This window comes from Tachypleus tridentatus, chromosome 6, assembly GCF_004210375.1.
Source record: "Tachypleus tridentatus isolate NWPU-2018 chromosome 6, ASM421037v1, whole genome shotgun sequence".
Classification (NCBI taxonomy): Eukaryota; Metazoa; Arthropoda; class Merostomata; order Xiphosura; family Limulidae; genus Tachypleus; species Tachypleus tridentatus.
Window position 1 is genome coordinate 47,464,898 of NC_134830.1, and position 24,059 is coordinate 47,488,956.

General features: G+C 33.8%; 1 long non-coding RNA gene across 2 annotated transcripts in view; it reads left to right on the plus strand.

Annotated features, from left to right (window-relative positions):
- Positions 1–24,059, plus strand: part of LOC143252410 (uncharacterized) — a 102,541-nt gene that overhangs the window by 73,459 nt on the left and 5,023 nt on the right. Inside the window, exon 1 of one of the 2 annotated variants that reach the window (XR_013028979.1) lies at positions 288–817. The exons of the other annotated variant lie outside the window; for it this stretch is intronic. This is a non-coding gene — a long non-coding RNA (uncharacterized LOC143252410). Of the gene's footprint in view, positions 1–287; positions 818–24,059 lie in introns of those variants that run through there. 2 annotated transcript variants of the gene reach the window in all.

A 24,059-nucleotide genomic window follows, 5' to 3' on the forward strand; every position in this document is an offset into this window, starting at 1 on the left:
TATAGATCAACTAGATATACCAAAACCATCGAGAAAAAAGACGTGCAATAAGTCACACCTCAATCGTGGTAAGGATAAAACATCATATTGTAACTGGAGAGGACCAGAAACCCAAACATCAATGGCAAAAGTCATCTAAGTGCCCCAGCCAACAGTATAAAACACATTGAAGAAGAATCACTATATGAATACAGATACAATAGCCACCTACAGAGAAGTTTCTTTCACGAAAGATCCATTCAATTATCACATACCTCAAACAGTTGGAGAATGAAGGGGGTATTGAGACACAGCATCTATGGATTTTTGTGTGATCCCACTGTTGAAATTAAACCTGAGAATTTGTCGCCCTCGTATATTATGTTGATTATGAAAGGCGTGCAGAGAAAAGTTTCGTGCTTTATACATGAAATCCTAACCAGGAGCCGTTTGCAACTGAAACTATACAATAGGATAATGTTAGCATGCAAAGTCGTTGTATAGATAACGACTGAACGTGACGACATGAATTGTTCTCTTTCTTTCATGGTGATACTTCAAAATCTATTTATTGTAACTTACTCAGTCTCTCAACGACTAGTTTACTTACCTGTTATTATAATGTAATACCTTTTTTATCTTATATCGGGTAATATAAAAAGTTACAACTTTAAAAGTATGTTGTTAGAGGTATCAGACATGAGGATATATACACTCAATGTTTGCACAACTTTCAATTTGCTGTGGATAAAGTTCAAGCAGTGTTTTTGATAATACAGCTACCATAACAAATGAATGTGAAAGTTCGTAAGAGGTTGGTAGAAGTTGAGGGAAACTGGTAAGAAATATTTGGATAATGAAACCAATTAAAATAGTGCATGTGAAGAAAAGAATGACGGTAGGAAAGATAACCATAGCTTATTGTCTCGGTATTACTCTATGCTTATAATTCCTACTTTTTATTAAGAAAACTAACTGCTTCGAAAAGGAAAGAAAAAGTTATTTAGTATAGATTAAATTATGTTTTAACTTTAGAGTAAGACAAACTTATTTTCAAGGCTAATACTATATATTCTATATTACGTGTACTAAGAGATCTAAAAATATCACATATTCTGTATTGTGTATACTAAATGATGAAAAGCACTACATATTCTGTATAGTGTGTACTAGGTGATCTAAAAATACTACATATTCTGTATTGTGTGTACTAAGTTATCTAAAAATACTATATATTCTGTATTGTGTGAACTACGTGACATAAACATACTGCATATTTTGTATTATCTGTACTAAATGATGCAAAAATACTATATATTTTGTATTGATGTATTGTGTGACTTATTCTGTATTGTGTGAACTTAGTGATATAAACATACTACATATATTGTATTGTATGTATTATGAGATGTAAAACTACTACATATTGTGTATTGTATATAATATGTGATGAAAAACACTAAGTATTCTGTAATTTCTGTACTAAGTGATCTAAAAATACTTGATATGCTGTATTATGTGTATTAAGTAAGGTTAAAATAATCAATAATCTCTATTGAGTGCAATAAGTGATATAAAAATACTAAATATTCTGTGTCGTGTGTACTAAGTGATGCAAAGAAACTACATATTCTGTATAGTGCGAAGTAAGTGATATAAACATAGTAAATATTTCGTATTGTGTGTATTATGTATAGTAAAAATACCACATATTCTGTAATTTCTGTACTAAGTGCTCAAAAACACAACAAATGCTGTATTACGAGTACTGAGTGATATAAACATAGTAAATATTCCGTATTGTGTGTATTATGTGTTGTAAAAATACCACATATTCTGTAATTTCTGTACTAAGTGCTCAAAAACACAACAAATGCTGTATTACGAGTACTGAGTGATATAAACGTACTACAAATTGTGTATTGTGTGTACTTATTAATGTGATAATAATAAATATTCTGTATTGTGTGTACTAAGTGAAATAAAAACTATATATTCTGCATTGTGTATACCAAGTCATGTAAAAATGCTATATATTCTGTTTTGTGTGTACTACGTGATGTGAAAGTACTAAACATTGTTTACTGTATGTACTAAGTGATAAAAAACGCTACATATTCTGTATGGTGATTACCAAATGATATAAAAATACTATATATTCTGAAATGCATGCACTATGTTGTGTAAAAGTACTATATATTCTGTATTGTGTGTACTAAGTGATGAAAAATACAACATATTCTATATAGTGGGTACGAAGTGTTGTAAAAATACAAAATATTCTGTATGGAGTGCACTAAGTTATTTAATAATACCAGATGTTTTGTATTAGGTGAACGAAGCGATGTAAAAATGCTATATATTCTATATTGTGTGTTCTAAGTGATGTGAAAATAACAAATATTCTTTATTGTGTGTTTTATATAATATATGAATACTACTTATTCTGTAATGTATGTACGAAGGGATGTAAAAATGCTACATATTATGTAATGTCTTTATCAGAGTATGTAAACATACTACATGTTCTGTATTGTGTATACTAAACGATGTACAAATACTACATATTATCTAATGCATATACTAAGTTATCTAAAAATGCTACATATTATGTATTGTGCGTATGGAGTGATCTAAACTACCACATATTCTGACATTTCTGTGTGTGTGTACATACTTTATATTCTGTAAGTAAAAAATACCACATATTCTGTATTGTGTGGACTAAGTGAAGTAAACATACTACATATTCTGTACTGTGTACCAGGTAAGGTAGAATATTACATATTGTGTATTGTGTGTACTAAGTGATGTAAAAATATTACATATTCTGTACTGTGTGTACTAGGTATTGTAAACATACTAGACATTTTGTATTTTATGTACTAAGTGATGCAAAACACTACATATTCTGCGTTGTGTGTATTAAATGATCTAAAAATATTACATATTCTGTACTAAGTGATATATATATATACTGCATATTTTGTATTGTGTGTATTAAATGATGTGAAAATAACACATATTCTGTATTGTGTGTACCGGATTATGTAAACATACTACATATTCTCTGAAGGATGTGCTAAGTGATCTAAAAATTCTACATATCCTGTATTCTGCGTATTGAGTGATAAAAAATACTACATATTCTGTGTTGTGTTAACTAACTGAAGTAAAGATACAACATATTCTATATTGTGTGTGCTAGGTAATGTAAAACACTACATATTCTGTATTGTGTGTACTAAATAATGTAAAAATACTACACATTCTCTATTGTGTGTACAAAGTGATGAAAATCACTACATATTCTGTGTAGTGTGTAGTAAGTGACGTAAAAATATCACATATTCTGTATTGTATGGACTAAGAGATCTAAAAATACTACATATTCATATATTGTGTACTAGGTGATATAAAGATACTGCATATTCCATGTTGTGTATATTAAGATATGTAAAAATACTACATATTATGTATTGTGTGTACTAGCTAATATAAAAATATTACATGTTCTGTACTGTGTGTACCAAGTTATTAAAAATGCTACATATTTTATAATTTGTGTTCTAAGTGATCTACAATACTACATATTCTGTATTGTGTTTATTAAGTGATGTAAAAATACAATATATTTTGAAATGCATGTACTAACTGATGTAAAAATACTATATATTCTGTAATCTGTGTAATAAGTGATCTAAAAATACAACATATTATGTATTATGTGTACTAAGTGATGGAAAATACAACGTATTCTGTAATATTTGTACTAAGTGGTCTAAAATACTTCGTATTCTGTATTCTGTGCACAACGTGATTTGAAAATACTACATATTCTGTATTGTGTGTACTGAATGATGGAAAAATGCTACTTATTCTCTATTGTGGAAACTAGCTGATATAAACATAGTAAACATTTTGTACTGTATGTATTGTGTGATGTAAAAATACTAGGTATTCTGTATTATGTGTACTAAGTAGTGCAAAAATACTACATATTATTTAATGTGTGTACTAAGTGATATAAACATAGTAAATATTTTGTATTGTATGTATTATGTATAAAAACATTACATATTCTGAATTGTGTGTACTAAGTGTGTAAAAATATATACAGCATATAAATACTATATATTCTGTATCGTGTGTATTAAGATATGTAAAAATACTGCATATTTTGTATTTTGAGTACTAGGTAAATAAAACATACTACATATTCTGTATTGTGTTTACTTAGTGAACTAAAATACTTCGTATGCTGTATTGTGAGTTCTAGGTAATGTAAATACTGTACATATTCTATATTGTATGTATTGAGTGATGAAGAATACTGCATATTCTGTATTGTGTGTACTAATTGATGTAAAAATGCTACATATATTTTTCTGTGTACAAAATGATGCAAAAATACTGCTTATTCTGTGTTGTGTTTACTAAGTGACCTAAAAATACAATATATGCTGTATTGTGTGCACTAAATGATATAAACATCCTAAAATTTCTATATTTTGTGTGGTACGTAATTTAAAAACACTACATATTTTGTATTGTGTGTACTAAGTGATATAAAAGTACTACATGTTTTCTTTGTGTGTTCTAAGTAATCTAAAGATACTACATATTCTGTTTTGTGTATACTAAGTTATCTAAAAATACTACATAATCTATACTCGGTGTACTAGGCAGTATAAACATACAACATATTTTTTATTGTGTATACAAAATGAAGTAAAAGTAGAATATACTCTGTATTGTATGTAGTAAGTGATGTAAAAACCTTAAATATTTTTTTATTCTGTGTACGACGTAAAGTAAACATATTACATATTCTGTATGTGTATACCAAGTGATGTAAAAGTACTACAAATTCTAAATTGTGTATATTAAGATTGGTAAAATTACTACACATTTTGTGTTGTGAGTGCTAGGTAAATTAAACAAACTATGTATTCTGTATTGTGTGTACTGAATAACCTAAAGTACTACATGTGCTGTATTGTATGAACAAGGTGATATAAATATACAAAAGTTTTGTATTGTTTGTACTTAGTGATTTGAAAATAATACTTATTCTGTATTGTGTGTGCTAAGTGATGTAAAATACTACATACTTTGTATTGTGATGTAATAATACTACATATTCTTTATTGTGAGTACTAAGTGACATAAACACAATATATATTCTGTTTTGTGTGTCTTGAGTGATATAAAAACACTACATATGCTGCATTGTGTGCACTAAGTGATTTAAACATAGTATATATTCGCTATTGTGTGTACATGTAAAAATACTACATATTCTGTATTGTGTGCACTGAATGATGGAAAAATGCTACTTATTCTGTGTAATGTTTACGAAATGATGTGAAATACTGAATTTTCTGTATTTTGTATACTAAGTGTTGTGAAAATACCAAATATGTGTATTACTTGATGTGAAATACTTCATATTCTGCATTGTGTGTATAATGTAAAAATACTAGATATTCTGTATTGTGTGTACTAAGTGGGCTAAAATACTATATATTATGTATTTTGTGTACTAAGTGAGGTAAAATACTACATATTCTGTACTGTGTGTACTAGTAAATGTAAAGGTACCACATATTCTTTATTGTGAATATTAAGTGATGCAAAAATACTACACATTCTCTTTTGCATGTACTATGGGATGAAAAATACTTCATATTCTGTATTGTGTTATTAAACGATGTATAAATACTACATTTTTGTATTGTGTGTATTAAGTGATTTAAAATACTACCTTTGAAGTCTCCAACGACCTATAATAGAATTTTTTTTTAATTTTTAAGGAAAGGAATGCAAGCTAAAATTGTTGTATTTTGCCCTCAAATATAAGATTTTAGTTTTGAAATTATTGCCAACAGATACTGTTGCAGTTTATTTGTAGTTTTCAGCCCAATTTTTAATAAATTTTGCGTTAAGGCATTGTATCTCATTTTGAGAAGAAACGGTTTTGGTGATTCTGTAGCTGATGGTGAACTGCTGTAATTAGGTTGTTGTACATCATTTTGTGAAGAAACTGTTCTGGTGTTTCTGTAACTTCTGGTGTACTGGTATAATTAAGTGATTGTGTATCATTTTCAGAAGAAACAGTTCTAGTGTTTCTGTAGGTACTAGTGAACTGGTATAATCAAATTGTTGTACATCATTTTGTGAAGAAGCTGTCTTGGTGTTTCTGTACCTACTGGTGAACTGGCATAATTGGGTCTTACTGTAATGTTTAAGACAAACTTGCTTTATGTTTCATTGGCAGTTAGTAAAGCCTTCTACATATATAACTAATAATCAATGTATAATAACAATGATTGGTTTGGCCTTCAAGTAGGTAAATGCCATTAAGTGCTGGGTTTACATAAAATGTACAGAAGGAATGTCTGAAGAATAAGTGCATGTCCATACATAGCTATTAATTATATGTTTTATTAACTGTATTTATTACATTATTTAACTCGGTCTATATGATTAGGAACATTTCTTTTTATGGCTAAAATAAAGAACTAGAGAAACTGATGAGAAAAATATCATTTTATGTACAATTCTCTCCAGTAAAATATGCGCGAAAGGGAACAAGAAAAATGCTTTCAAAATAGCCTTCCCATTAAGAGGTCTTTCGTATTGAAATTACTTATTACAGTGCCTTAGGAAAATGCTCGCATTTCATTTACAGCCAACAGACCAGTAATAAGCTGTTAGTCCATTTGACTACGAAAGTACGTGAGTTTGAAAACCTAAGCTGTAGCACACTTTTCTGATTTTTGAGAAACTAGCATTCTCCTTCGACTTAGGACTCTGAAGATTCGTGCTGTAGCTGTAGCGACTTGTATAAGGTAAGTTTAATGCTGTCTCAGTAGACACCCAACTCCATTTACCGAGAAGACTAGCGAAGCGGCAGTAATTCGATGTTACATTGTATACTCCAGCGAGCAGATTCTACGATATTCCTTTGTTTGCTCGCCAGTCCTGGAGCCGCCTACCCGAAGGACTTCATCAGCTTAGGCAAACATTACGGAACGTTTCATCATTTCATAGCTGATGTTGATTGATTTGATATTTGCTCGCCGGAGCCGCGGTTCCTCGCTCTGTGTGTGTACAGATGCCGTAACTTCGGCACCGCCAGGAATAGGTAGAGTTAATGTCATTATAAGATTTGTGTTGAAAAACGTTCTTTATCCTGATGGAGACAATTTTAATGTTGCAGAAATTTTTTTGAACCTTTTCGTTCGGCTGTTAGAGTTTTGCGATAGTAGCTATGAACGTCATACGCATAAAGTTAGGTACCGCACTTGTTTGTTTTCTAAAGCTAAAGTTTGTCTATGTTTTATAATAATAAAATTAATATGCGTATTGGTGATGATTGTCTTAAGGCTAAGGTATACAATGGACCAAGTGCGATTTGTTCATCGCGGGAAACTAAAACACGAATTTTTGGCATTGTAAGTTTGACAACTGACCACTGACTATTCAGGGAAGGACTAAAACACGTGTAGAGTTAGTACAAAAGTTAAGGATACGAAATTGTATCTTTTATTAAATGGCACAACGGTATGTCTGTGAATTCACACCGCTAGAAACCGGGTTTCGATATCGTGGTGGGCAGATCATAGATAGCCCTTTGTGTTTACTTCTAAATACCCACACAAACAGACACATTTTAGTAAAGTCAAACGGAGACGCCCACAGTGACTAGACGGTAAGTTTGAGTTTTAACGTTAAAAATTGGGTTTCGATACCCGTGATAAGCAGGTTACAGATAGTCCACTGCTGAGCTTAGTTTCGATTCCCCTCGGTGGACTCAGCAGATAGCCCAGTGTGACTTTGCTATAAGAAAACACACAGACACAATAAGCTTAGTATCAAACAAACTTCAAATTTTAGTTCTCTCTAAAGATCATGACTGATACAGGTCAAATTAGAAGTTTCACTAATATTTAAAACCATTGTGTAGTATGCGTATGAGCTTTACAGACACTTTTATTATTACAAGGTACAAAATAATGGAATGAACAGTTAATCTCACTCCGTCTCCTTGAAATGTGCCATATTAACATTTTCACGTCATCCGAATCACTTTTCGCATACAATGCTGAATCATTACAACTTGAGAACGTTGAAATAGTTCATCCGAATAGTCATCCGAATCAATTTTCGCATACAATGCTGAATCATTACAACTTGAGAACGTTGAAATAGTTCAAAGAAATCTTAACGTTACACTTGAAAAAACCTCCTTCTGGCGATTTATAGAAAAAACACCAGACAAATGTTTTTCAGCCGCTAGAGTTGACAGCAAACATTCCAATAAAAAAAACATGCTTTATCCTGTTCTCACACGACCTTAACTATTCTTTTAGTCCCATTATTTTATCTGTTGTTCTGTTTTTTAAACCATATTTTCTAGTCCTTTACCTTGTATTATAAATACAGTAACTTTTAATTGGTTTTCTACTATTACTGGTAACACCGCTGCGTGTTCAGTTTTCGTACGGAGTTGCTGTCACCTATAATAGATATGTAATCTAAATTCTGATTTCCAAATGAATTACCTTACATTTGTTGTGTGTTTTCTTATAACAAAGCCACATCGGGCTATCTGCTCAGCCCACCGAGAGGAATCGAACCCCTGATTGTAGCGTTGTAAATCCGAAGACATACCGCTGTACTAGCGGGGGCAACATTTGTTGTAACTGAAGGTTATTTGCAAATTATTTTTCCTTACTTATCAATCGTTCCAAATGACTTTGCAACACCTCAATACACAGGGGTGTAATATCATCAGACAACTTCACTAATTTACTAATTACACCCCTTATGAATGTTATTAATATTAATAAAAAAAAGCTTAAGCAATAACCTTTGTACACACCAAAAATTTAGTTTGACCAGATTTCATTTTGCTCTCTCACATGCACTGGTCTGATTTCATTAACTAATTTTTATTTTATTACAAGTTACAGCTTTTATATGATACCTAATCACTTTCCAATGGGCGATATTTGAAACAAAAAATACGTGTGGGCACACTCCCATAATGAATATAACCATAAGTTAATTAAGGTATACAAACATATATTAATTCATTACTTTACGTTTATTTATTTATTTTTAAAATTTTCTGTAGGCACGCGCCATTCTAATCTACAAGGAGCATACGTCCCTTACCCATCGACTAACCTGTTGATGTGAAAGCACCTGGTGGCAATCTTCATTCCCCAATTCCACCTCTAGTATTTCTGCCTCCATTATCTTTGCTTAATTAGTTTAAAACCTGTAACGTGTAATATAATATACTTAATTAACATTTTATGTGGAATCGTATCAAAATATACTTTGAAAACCTAATATATCAAGTCCTCACCGTTTCCTTCGTCCTGATAACCTGTACCATGACAGAAGAGAGTAAACAGATTAGTAAACCATGACTTACCTCTGGTGAATCACCAATGAATTTCATTCACGTTAACAATGGTTTCCATTCATATTTCACTAAGACATTCCAGTTAACTGATGACAAACGACTAATGTTATTTAATCTATAGAATATCATTTTAAGGCTAATCTAAAGTTTTTAAGCTTGTTGAATCTCTTAAGATGTTTTGGGATTACGCCCGGAAACACGATAACAACAAAAGTACACAACTAATAGTTTAATGCATTGTATTCATTGTAAGTCTTTGTTCCATGACAGTTTATACTCGCAGTGAGGCTCGTGTATAAGAATTACATACATTATTCACTAAGCTATTTTTTAGTCTGACAATGTTTTTAGATTTGCTCTCTCCAGAAGTTATCAATAAGTTTCTACTTACAATAAAATCTATAAACATAAACTGTTTTCTTTTAAAGAACATGTACAGTAGCTTTGTATCTAAAATAGCCGAAAATGATTATTTAAAGAATCAGAAGGCTATTGAAAACTGGGAGAAATACTTCAACTTACAAGAAGGTAAATGTAGACATATTATTGAAGTATGACTTCCATACAGCCTTTTCATTTATGTTGATTTTTCTCGTCTGCTCCAGAGACGCTTGATGTCATTGTTGCTCGTATTTACGCTTCATCCAGGTGGTTGATATCTAGCCCTATCCAGACAAATACGAATGGTTTTCGTCTAGAGTTCAATTTTTATTCACTCTGTTTGCTATAAGCAAACTGCCCTACTAGGCAAGTGTACTGTACCGTATAACTTCAGGTACACACGCTTTGATATAAGTGCTTCGCTCAATAATAATAATAAAAGTTTGAATAGTTGATGTGTATATCATGCTGTTTAAACTCATATATATAAATATCTATGTCGGCATTAGACCTGTCGAGTAAACTGATTCTAAACAGTCAAATACAGCTCTTGCACTTGAAAACCATTTGACATAATTTTTTTACATAATAGAAAAAATGACAAGCGCAGTGTAAAGTTACAAACGTTTCTTCTAGATAGGGCAGACGTTTTAGAGCACTTTCTGGAAAAACGCTCGGAAAAATATCTGGACATTTTAACCACTAAATCGATATATATATTTTTTCTATACGCATTACAATCAAAGTTTGATAATCAGAGACTAAATCATAGTTACAGGTCTAACGTAGATGTGTTAATTTATTAAACTTATATTTTTTAATTTTGTATCATCTCATATTAGTGTTATATTTACTCTTGATTATGATGACGTGATTATGTGGTCTTCACAAATATAGTATGATACTTAGTTAGAAAACTTTGCTTTTACACGTACATTTGGTCGCCAAAATAAATACCATGTATTAATTTTTGATAACATTTCAAAGCTGGATGTCACTTAAAACATCAATTTAATGAACTATGTAACAGTAGTTTTTGCAAGCCAGGTGATACTTTAATCAACTTAAGCGTTTTCCTTGCTAATGAAGACGTTTAGGTTTATTACAGTTACGACAGAAAGTGTTCGTACCCCTGCGTCCCGAGTGGTTTTTTTGCTCATAAGTTAAAAAGTATCATGAGTAGGCTAATAGACGTATACTGTATTATAAATATTATACTAACGCACATCTACATAAATTTCTATGTAAATAAAACGACAAATAAACTGTTTATAAACAAATAACCAAACATAGGAGAAGCAGAAAGTGTTCATACATTTCAGAACGTGTGAAAAAAACTGATATTCCCGTAAAAATTTTGTTTAGTTTGGCGAATAAACAACATTATACCATTTCAGAACCAGACACTGGGTTCATAATTATTGGAATTTAGCCAGCAAAAAATGTACTTCCGGCAATTTAGCGCCGTCTCCGTCATTATCTGTTTGGTCATCATGGCGAATAGGAAACAACTGTCCAGTGATTTAAAAAATCGAATTATTGTAAAATACAAGTCTCGTGTGTCTCTTTCCGGTATTGCTACACAACTTAATGTGCCAAAATCTACTGTTCAAAGTATAATTGCCAAGTTTAAGCTCACGGGATCAACTGCTATCCTCCCTCGTTCCGGACGCACCACCAAAATTACAGAGAAAACCAAGAGGAAGGTTCTCAGAGAAGTTAGTAGGAACCCTCGTTTAACACGTATTGACACACAGAAACTGGCAAGGGAAAGCACGACAATAACCATAAGCACACATCGAAATCTATGCAATCCTGGTTGCAGAGGAACCATATAAGCGTTCTGGAGTGGCCATCGCAGTCACCCGATCTCAACCCAATTGAAAACGTTTGGCATGAATTGAAGACCAGGGTTCATCAACGTCATCCGAAAAAAACTTGCAAGAGTTGGAGACCTTCTGTAAAGAAGAATGGAAGAAAATACCAGTCGAGTACTGTCAAACGATCATGGAGAGCTATGAGGAGAGATTGCGCTAAGTAATTCACCTGAAAGGCTACAAAACTGACCATTAAAGTAGACGCACTAACACTTTCTGCCCCTCCTATGTTTGGTTATTTGTTTTTAAACAGTTTATTTGTCGTTCAATTTACATAAAAAATTATGTAGATGTGTGTTAGTTTAATATTTATAAAATACTATACTTTCATTATCCCAATCGTGATACTTTTGAGGAAAAAACTACTCACGACGCAGGGGTACGAACACTTTCTGTCGTAACTGTATATGAAATTTGATCATGTTTGATAAGGGTTAGTCAGTGATGGTAAAAAAATTATAATTATATAATATGATTAACCATCAAGTTTTTTTTTTTTACTTGATGGAATGTTTGGTAAATTTAGGGACATATTGATCTTCCATACCCACAGTTGAGGTTTAAAATCAGAGATTTATAAGTGATTAATTAAACCTCTTTATCTAGAGCTAAGATATAAAATCAGGGACGTATAAGAGATTAATTACACCTCTTTTACCAACACATAGGGATTGGAACACGTTCGAAATGAGAAAACTGGCAATTAATAAAGAAAACAACATAAAAAGTAATAACAGTCTTACAAGCTTTCTCGTTTTGTAGTACAAATGTAGAAAAGTAAGAATAATTATATCCAGTAGAAATATAAAGAAATTATATTTCGAATATCTATTACAGTAATATCTATCTTTTTTCTGTAGTGAAGGAGTCACAGCACTACTAGAAATCTGTAACCTAGTTTGATTTGGTGGTTAGAGTGCCAGGACTGTGAGTTCTATTTTCTGTCAAATACGCTTTCTTTCTATTTAGGGATTGTTATAAAAGCGATGGTGAAACAAAAAAAAATCCTAGAGTTGACAGCATGTTGCTTAAAACAAATCTAAACCGTCAAGGAATTGAAGGAAGAATTAGATTTAGCTAACGATCTTTGCCGCTATCATCCAATCATCAGGTGTAGGTCGTAACGACCTGGGAAAATCAACAGGGTCTCTTTCTTGCTCTAGAACTTGGAGTTTGGTCAGCTGGTTTGGATGACCATCAGTTTCCGTTACTACTTTCCTTTTTTGTCGTTGTTGTTAGGTCATATAATTCCTCTTGGATTCTGCGGCCATGATGATTACCATTTCTGTGTGAATGGAACACAGGCTGATGTTTTCGAAGCGACCTACTGACTATGTCTCACTGTTATGCATTTAGATACGCAAATTGGTTTTGTTTTGATCTCCTTGCAAAGCTACACGGGTGGGGTTTGTGCTAGCCGTCCCTCATTTAACAATAAAATACTAGAGGGAAGGCAATTAGTCACAACCACCCACTCCAGCTTTTGTGCTACTCTTTTACTAACGAATAATGGGATTGACCTTAATGTAATAATATGTTCCACGGCTAAAAGTGCGAACATGTGACATGCGTCGAGGGTTCGAACCCGCGAGCCTCAGAATCAAACGGTCTAAAAACCTGGCCATATAGGTGGGCAAGATATTTAATGTACACAAATAACAGGAATGTATTTCTAACCCAGGACGTATAGTTATTAATTTTCCCGAGTTTAAAAATATATATTAAACGTTTGAACGTGGTAAGTTTGACAAAAATATGCATATGTAAGTATTTAAAAACAAAACATGTGAAAACCGAGATATTGTATTAGTTCTAAATACGTACATAATTAATTTTTTTATATTTTAGAAATACAGTGGCGTAGGAAGTGGGGACCGGGGGTTTACGGGCCTCAACTTTTAAGTCTGTTTTATTATAAATGCATAACAATTAAAAACTTTAATCTAAGAAATAACAAAATAATGGATAAAATTCAACCCAAAGCTTTTTAGCTCTAAGGCAAGTCCTATAACCCGGCTATAATGGGACCATGTTGGATCTTTCTTCTCTTCGTTCGGTGACTTAAAACGCTAGAAACCGGGTTTCAATATTCGTGATGAGCAAAGCACAAATAGCCCATTCTGCAGCTTTATGATTGGCTTCAAATAAACATCGTTCAGTCAAATAAATCTTGCCCCCCCTTCACACACACACACACACACACACACACACTTTAGCTTGCCTTTTTGCGCTTCCCACAGTGGATCAGCGCTAATTCTGAAAACTAATAATACTAAAAATCGGATTCAGACATACGTGGTTGACACAGCACATATAGTCTGTTGTATGGTTTTAGGCTTAACAATAAACTAATCTTTTCTACAGTTTTCTATGAAAAGCCCATAGTCAAAGTTGATAAAAATTGACATTTCTTAGCTAATGTTGGTAATACCCAACTGCTGGTTTAATTGTAATTTAATCAAGGTTTATCACAATCTACAAAGCCTGGCATGGCCAGGTAGTTAGAGCTTTTGACTCTCAATCTGAAGGTCGCGGGTTCAAATCTCCGTCCCATCAAACATGCTCGCCCTTTCAGTTGTGGGGGCGTTGTAATGTATCAGTCAATCCCACTGGTAAAGGAGTAGCCCAAGAGTTGGCGAGGGGTGGTGATCGCTAGCTACCTTCACCTTTAGTCTTTCGCTGCTAAATAAGGGATGACTAGCGCAAATATCCTTTCTGTATCTTTGTGCGAAATTCAAACCAAACCAAATCAAACAATCCATAAAGAACACGTAACATTCTATTTATAATGCGTGATAACGTTTTAGTCAGTGTTAATTATAACACGTAATGTTGCTAAAAATATTCTAATTAGAATACTCGATAAGGTTTTAGTCAACGTTAATAATGTTACATTAAATTTGTTTAGTAAAGCTTAATTCAAAGTTATTATTATTATTACTGTGCTTTTCCTCTGCTATAATTAGAAGGACCGAAAACTTACCTGTGTAACTTGTAGGTAGAATTTGATAAATATTTTCCATTGACGATTTTACTTACATTTAGAATAACGTTTTTTCGTTTAGTCACTTTAGTGCAACAAGAATTATTTGTTTTCTTGAAAGAAGTGCAAACAAGTGTAATAAAATAAAACACTGACTGAAGTTGTAGGTTTCCTTATTTTATGAGGTAAAAATATCGGTAAAAAAAAACAACCTCACGTTATCGTGTCCATACTGGTTTAAAGTGCTGGACTTTGGGTGGAAACAGTTTCAAGCAATACGTGTCACTAATATAAATAACGAAAGTAATAATAATAAAGTATGTTGTTTTTAATTAGTTGTTTAAGTTGCTTTTATTCGTATCCTTACGAATATATCCTGGGATATCTAAGTTAAGCCTCATGTTATATTTAGTCTGCTGAAATAACGTTCATCAGTAGCATCGTTATTAAAGACCGTTTCCTTGCCCGTTGTTTCACAGACGGTACTACATGGTGTGCATAAGGTCTGGAGACGTAGGAAAATGAAATAATTTTGTTGTTTTTTTTATTATGACCTTAATATACTTATTTATTACATTTATTTATTATATTTATTTTCACCTAAATTTGGAGGAAAACACGTCAAAGGATTGTAGTTCCAATACATAACTTCTTGTTTTAATTACCCATGCTTCCAGATTTTATGGACACCATGGAGATATTTAATTAGTAAAAACGTGTTATAATACAGATACTGCACAGTATGCAAACATTCAACGCAATTACACATTCTGTGCTTCTTTCTTTTCACTTGTAAGTTTCAACATTCACAACAGTAATGTTAACATTTAAATGTAATATTATAAAAGCCGTCTTCTTCAATAAATGAGCGTGTTATATCTTAATACTGCGTGACAGATTTTTTAAACAATGCCTGAAGTTCTAACTTTTATTTTTGGGGAATAATTCTCTACTTATGAGGAGCAGAAAACATTCGTAGCAAATGTTCTATTTTTCTTCTGTCCAACTGCTTCTCAAGAGAACAGATTCATAATATTTCTTCTATTTAGACTCCATATAAAACTATTGTTACGTTCCATGGTCGCTTAGAGTGTCAAGAACGAAAAGGGAGATATTGAACATATCTCTCTCTTGCCTTGGTAAACTTACCTTAATCACGTGACTTGCCATCACGCAGAGTGGTCCATCAGTGTGGTGCAGACGATGTTGACACACCGTTCGGATGCACTTTGTCCATTACTAGTATGTTTGATCAGGGTTAGGTGTCTTGGAAGAGATCCGCGTAGGGGGGATCAAATGACTGTACCAAGGTTTGTCTCTTGTGTACAAGGCTTGAGTAGAGAGAGAGGGGAAAAGATAAAGTGAAACGTACTTGAAAGCAGGGAGAAGATAACGAAAGTTTCTCTGGTTAGGGTGAGATACTTTAAATCTTAGTTGTCTATTAGCAACTCTTGCATTTCTTCAACTATATTGCGATATCTGTGATACGATTTTCAAGCGCAATGAAAAAAAGTAGGCTTAAAATAATCAATGTTTGATGTTTGAGATAGTAAAGAAATATGATAAATCATATTAAAAAAGCAAAAACCGTAAATATTTCGACAGCTGTAGCTGTGTTTTTAGTTTTTGGTTCAGCAGAAAACTAAAACACCTTATAAATTACCTCTAAAGATGTTTGTTTGTTTTGAATTTCGCGCAAAGCTACTCGAGAGCTATCTACACTAGCCGTTCCTAATTTAGCAGTGTAAGACTAGAGGGAAGGCAGCTAGTCATCACCACTCACCGCCAACTCTTAGGCTACTCTTTTACCAACGAATAGTAGGATTGACCGTCACAGTATAACGCCCCCACGGCTAAAAGGGCAAGCATGTTTGGTGCGACGGGGATGCAAACCCGCGACCCTTGGATTACGAGTCGCACGCCTTAACTCACCTGGCCATGCCGGGCCTACCCCTAAAGAAGAAAGGACCGACTGCATAGATTGCGCTAACATTTCTTCATTTTTATACGTTATATTTTCGTGGCCAGTGCTTAAGTCAGAGACTGGGCCTAGTATGGTTCAGTAAATTAGGCGCTCGTCTCGCAACCTGAGGATCGCGAGTTTAATGCCCGTAACTAAACATGCCAGCACCCGGATGCTAAAGTTATTGACCTACAAAAAATACCAGTTCTAACGGAGGACAATAATGAACGTAACCATAGTGGTTTAACATTAAGTTATTAGTAGCTGGTGGCATGTCAACGTATTTAACATGCACGTTTCGACAGTAAAAGGTAAAGTCAAAATTTAAGAGAGCAGATATTTTGGGCTTGATTACACTTAGAGTTTTGTATTGTTTAAAATTAAAAGCATTATTTTCAGTTTCGTCATTATTGAAATAGATATATTCTAATAATAATCACTAAAAACTCTTATCATTTAAGAAAAAAATACGAATACGTTTTTCATAATCCTTGCATCTCTCAAGAGTTACTTTCAAAGTCTTCTTGATAAATCAAACTGAAAAAAATCCTCACCACAGAGGCCTTTACTAAACAAAAAGTCGTCATTCAATTTTCAACCGCCCTCTTTAATTAGAATTATTCAAGTAACACCCATAGTAACGTATATGTTTTGTCGTGGATTTTCCTAAACTTATAAGATGAAAGTCTAGATGTTGATACAGAATTATTCAAGTAACGTCCACAGTTACATGAGTATGTTTCATGTGCTTGTGAACTGTAACAAGAATATGATATTCTTACCAACACGTCGACTGTTTCCTTTAGAACAAGAAGTTCGATACGCACTTAAATGAAGTAGAAAAAACTTAAAGGTTTAAATTTTATTTCTGAGCAAGAATAAATTTGATTAACTGCTACCTTGTCAAACTGCCTTATTGGATAACATGTGACAAAAACATGCGTTGTTCTCTTTACTTCTGTGTTCATTCTCAAATTAAACTAAAGCCCTAAAAACAAAGAAAAGAGAAAATATAAGTTCTACAGCTTCACTCGAGTATTTTCATTTCTTTTTTTTCTTTACACTGAAATTGAAGTTATAACCTAGATTATGAGAGAAAAGTTCTGACAGTCAGCTGTTCTGAACGTGTACGGAGACCAAACTAGGTTCTCTGTTTACTTTTCATAGTCTCAACAGCCAAAACCAGGATGAGTGTTAAAACCTGGATATCGGTCACGTTCTCATGAGGATTTAATTGCCACAACATGGACACGTGATTCTGATGGCGTCAGTTGCATAAAACTAAACCGAAAAGAATTATAGATCAGGTTGTTGAAGTATACTTGACAATCATGTGCATAACCTCTCAACCTGCCAGCTAGAGTGGACAGATGACACTTCTGCTGCAAATGGCTGCAGCGTTACAGTGGATATTCACACGTTCAGCTCCGAAGTGTTTCATCCTATTCCACAACCAGAGAAAAGAGCCAACCATGAAGGTGTTGCTTTGTTTTGTTTTTTTTTAAAAAAAGAGGTGGTCTGAAAGAAAAGAAAAAGTTATAGAAGCCGACGACGTAATTCAAAGTTCTGTTACGTACTTTGTTTTACAAGCAATGAACAAAAATTTTAAATAGAAACGTTTTTGTCTGTTATGCATAGATTTATCAATATGTTATGGAGGCGCTGGCACGGACTGGTGGTTAGGACGCTCGATCCGCGATCTGTGGGTCGAAGGTATGAATACTCTCACAGACCTTGCTTGCACTTCCAATCATTATATTGTGACAATCTATACCACTGTTCGTTGGCAAAGAGTAACCCCAAGAGTTGGCGGTGGGTGATGTTTACTAGCTACTTCCCCTCTGGTCTGTTCTTCCTAAATTAGGGACGGCTATCGTAGATAGGCATAGGTTAGTTTTGCGCGAAATTCAACAAAACTAACAAATATTCTCAAGGTGCTTATTAGAAACTAAAAACAAATTGTAACAAAATCAATGTATCAGAACTACTTACGGTATTCCTTTTAAAGAATCCAAGCTTTGAACGTGGTTGAAATAAAGAAATAATATAGCGGATATTAAATATCTAAATTCTCCCCTTTCTCTATCCTATGCCAGCTTTTCTTAATTAACGAGTCTTCAGTTTGTTTATTTTAGTGCAAAAGTATATAACAGGTTATTTGTAATTTGTCCTCCATAGGGAATCGCACCCTGTATTTCAAATAGTAAATCCATAAACTTACTCTGACTCACTGGTTGACACGTCTTGAGTAATTGCAATAGTTACCAAGAGAAAGGTATCTTTAAGTAACACTAAAATATTTACTGATGTAATATTTTTCGCGACTTCGGTTGCTTTCCTCTTATCCCTATCCCCAGTGAGTCAGTATAAGTTTAAGGACTTAAAATGCTAAATTCCAAATTTCGCTTTTCCTTGGTGGACAAAATGCAAATAGCCTATTGGGTAGATTTGCGCCTAAAATATTGTTTGGCATATTCTTGATTTTTTTTTCTCAAGGAACTGTAAATCACGGCTCAATACTATATGTTTAAACTTTCGGGTAATAGACTCTGTTTCTTTACAATGAGATATTGTTCATTTGGCGTTTGTTTTGTCTTTTTAACGAATTAACAAAATCTGTGCATTTATGTAATTAAGGACCAATTTTTAAGAAAAATCACAACATGACATGTAACAGTAATGAATATAAGTGAAAGAGAAAGAATATATATGAGGCAGTGTTTTGTTGTTTTGGGTCATTTTCAGGTCAAACAAAAGCCTATTTGGCGACAAGACAGACAAAAGCTTCCGACAGATGCCGTTGCCACCCAAAAGGGAGCGACCTACAGTGTTCTATTTGATTACTAAGAAATAACAATAACTACCAGCACGGCCCTTGTCAATCGAAGCCTTAACCACCATAAACTTATTGTTATAAAATGTTCTTTGTTTATTGGTATGGTGTGTATTATCTGTGCCAGTTTACACGGTAATGACCCGGTATTGTTTCATTTGGTTTTTGAACGAAACGTTTTTCAAACAGAATAAATGGTACGATAACAAACATTAAGTCAAATACAATTCCAGATGGTTTCATTGATTGATCTGAACAAAATCCATCAATGTGTAATGAACATACTAATACACATTTTATTTTATACGACACAGTTGTATTAACTCTTTTCGAATAAGTTCAAATTACTAATAAATAAACTTTATAAACGATTAAAGTTTTTACGCTTTCGATCGAAATAATTTATTTTTTCATGCTCGTGTTTCTTGTAGGAATGACCCCTGCTTGTAAAAAAGAATGTATATGTAATAATACTGGCCAAATAGTTATAATTTATACATATACACAAATCCTTATAAGGACTAAAAATATGGCTTTTCTAAGTGTAACTTTTAAATTGTTTTTGAAACTACTGGGTTTGTGTCTACATTACTTTGAATTTTTATGTTAAGAAACAGTAATAGTGCCTATAAAAAGAATCAATGATTGTAGTACACTAAAGTAGCTCGTTTTGGCTTTATCTATTTTTAAATTATTGGTGTTTTTAATCCGGAAAGTTCGCGCTAAACTACCTGCGCATAGCTGTTCGTAATTTGGTTCTAATCGACGAGAGAAAAGGCAGCTCACAAACTGAATTACTTTTGTATGACGGAATAGTGAAATCTGACTGTCACTCTTATGGCACATCAACAGCCAAAACTATAGAGCGTGATTCAGTGATATGAACATTCGGATTTACAGTCCGAACACGCAAACTATTAGGCTATTTTCAATCCTTATGTTTTTGAGGTATAAAACTGTTATAGCTCAAACAACTAGTAATAAATGTTGATGGAATTTATACGACTGTTAGGCCTAAGTTTAATTTGTTAACCACATAATGTGTGCTTATTTCGTAAAAGTGGTACACAACTTATACAGTTAGGTGTAAAGATCCCACTTTGTGTAAATTTGGTGTCGTTAATAACTCAGTGTAGCGTCAGTTGTGGGTTATATGACAGACAAGGTTTAACAGTGGGTTTACTTATTTCTCATGGAAAATATTTACAGAGACTCTTTACGTTTTACAAACAAAACGGATTGAGCTGTTTACAGAGTTTTAGAGGTCTGTGGTCTTGGAAGTGTAAATCATAAAACTTCACAATAGATCTGGGAACTAGTTATATCCTATGCGATCGAACGATAGGTCAGGCTTTTCCCTGCAGATGGCCTATCAATTTACATGATTGCTTTTATTGCTGTATAGATTTCGCCCCTATTTAATTACCGTGTCTTCCCTGGGTGCGTTATCGCTCATTGACATCGTTGGTACCTGGCCTATTATGTTTTCTGTCTTTACGACTGTTCCAACGCTAACATTACTGCGTTAGAGATCATCTCGAACAAAGACCAAGCATACACCGCTGGCGCGAGAGATAACTTTAGTACCAGATGGTTGGCTGTGATAACTGTTTGATGGAAGGACCTTTATCGCGAATGTTGAGGGCGCTCTTGAGTTTGCCTCTAGTACGTCGGCGTGCGCGCTTCAGCTGACTTTCTGTATTAGCGAAGTTGGAAGTTTGGGTTCGACAAATACTAGTCCAAATCCTCCAGGAATGAAACACCTTTTCGATCCATACATAAAATAAGTTTAAAAGGTTTGCTTGGAAATTAGTTAGCGCTTGATAAGTGCAAAAGATTAATACATAAGTAAGTAAAAGTCAACTCTGAACTTTTGAAATCTAAGTAAAAGTGCGTGAGAAAATAAGTTCCCGCTACACGCTGAGTCTAGACGGAGCCGCTGACAGCCAATCTCACCTGGTATTCGGTTTTCGATTGTTTCCGACGCCAAAAAATGCTTCACATCTGTTTCGTATCGCGCTGCTGGAATCAGTAAATATTAGGGACCTTCACTTTAACGTATAAGTATTCCCGTTTCTTGCTTTGTCGTCCTTTTGTTCGGATTTCGTTATCATATCTTGTTCATCATTACCACTAAGTGTCGATAGTGGAGTTAGGTTGGCTTCTGTACACTTAGTGTGTAAAGTGAAGGGGGTCTAATGAGAGCAAATGAGTGTTTATCAACCTCAATGGACTCTTAGTACTATTACTTAGACCCGGGGAGTCAATAACGTAAATTACTTGGCTACAAACCTTTTATTTTCAATTTCCATTCATTATTAGTTACTTTGATCGTTGTGTCCTCCTACAAACAGTTTTAAAGAATTCGTTTTCTTTTATTTTGCTTCTTGTAACATGTAGCGTGAATTTAGCAGTGTAAGACAAGAGGGATGACATCTAGTCATTACCACCCACTGCCAACTCTTCGGCTACTCTTTTACCAACCAATAGTGTGATTGGTCGTCATATTATAACGCCCGCACGGCTGAAAGAACGAATATGTTTGTTTGTCCTACAATTCTAAATTAAGAACGGCTAACGCAGATAGCTCTCGTGTAACTTTGCTCGAAATTTAAACAAAACAATAATTTACTTTTGTTTCTTACTCAGATGCAAACAATAATTAAATTGATTTTAGTTGTCTTCGTGATGCGTCTATAGTACCAAATATATCGTAACTTTAGCCTCACACTATAATATCTTGTTGACGTTTAGATTGGTATGTTTATCGTAAACCACACCTTATGCGATAAGGGCTAGACTACCAGGTGTGAAAAACCCCTCCTTATGTGACATCAGAGGTCAGCCAGAGCCTTTTATAATTTACTATTGCTGATCAGAGGGAGAGTAACTAGTCCGTAGCTCCCGCCGCTTAAATGGCTACTGTTAACCGTAAAACTGGAATCAAATATTCGCAACTGAAGCAGGATAGTCACAGACTAAAACGTTGTTCCTTATGGTTCGTAATCTGGTACAATTGTTTGTTTGTTTGTTTTTGAATTTTGCGCAAAGCTACACGAGGGCTATCTGTGCTAGCCGTCCTTAATTTAGGAGTGTAAGACTAGAGGAAAGGCAGCTAGTCATCACCACCCACCGTGAACTCTTGGGCTACTCTTTTACCAGTGAATAGTGGGATTGACCGTCACTATATAACGCCCTCACGGATTAAGGGGCGAGCATGTTTGATGCGACCAGGATTCGCACCCGCGACCCTCGGATTACGAGTCGCACGCCTTAACACGCAGGCCATGCCGGGCCTGTAGTCGTCTGAGAAAAATTGGAAAATAATATAGTCATCTAAGAAAAAATGGGAAGCAATGTAACTATCTGAGAAGAAACTAGGAAACAACTTAGTCATTTGAGGAAAAACTAGAAAACAACATAGTCATTTGAGGAAAAACTGGGAAACAACATATTCATTTGAGGAAAAACTGGGAAACAACATATTCATTTGAGGAAAACTAGGAAACAACATAGTCATTTGATGAAAACTAGGAAACAACATAGTCATTTGAGGAAAACTAGGTAGGAAACAACATAGTCATTTGAGGAAAACTAGGAAACAACATAGTCATTTGAGGAAAAACTGGGAAACAACATAGTCATTTGAGGAAAAACTGGGAAACAACATAGTCATTTGAGGAAAACTAGGAAACAATACAGATTCAAGAAACATAGTTATTCAAAAGTTAAATCAACAAACGGAACAAGAACAGTCGAAAAAAATCAATTTAAACTTATAAACAAGTAGTTTAAATCAACCTAAAAAATGTCGCTATTGAAGAAAATTCAAAGCAGAAAAAAGAGAAATATTTCAATCAGAACAAGAAATCAAGTTAGAAGAAAGTAAACATTAAAATTATTGGAGTGAAATATACTCCGTAAATGGTAAAAAAAACGCAACAAATCTATGGTCAGATTACATAATACTACAATTGACACTGGCTGCACGATAAAGAGCCCCCTACAATCAACACAAGTGTACTGGCAGAGAGGAATAGAAATAATGAAATTAGAGTACTATAGTGAATAAAATCGGTGCAAAACAAACTAGTTTTGTTGTTGTTTATTGTTAGCGTTGTCTGGGAAGTATGAATTTAAAATAGACATAGCTCCGAAGGTATGTTAAGTATAATATTTAAAGAGGACTTGTTTTATTACATCGTGAATCTAAATACGCTGGTGATCATATGAATATTCCCTGGCAAGATTATAAAGCGATTTTTATTTGTCTTTGGTCTAGTGCTTTGGCGAGATGTCACGTGCTGCAGGTACGAAGCATTGATCACGGGAACAAATACACTACGGGGAACACTTTGTAGCAATTGAAGCACATTTCTAATTATGAAAATAGCTCCCATTTGTAGATCGCTGCTGACACAAACACCTAATTATATTCCATCTAACCTATAAAAGTTGGTGAAAGTGTTTTACTCTACATCGTTACGGTTAAGGCTCCTTCAATTAGAACGACACGGGTGGTTTGTTATGCTGAATTTAAATACGTTGTAGACGATACGTCAATGACAATTTCACGAGGATGTTTAATCTACCTCCCACGG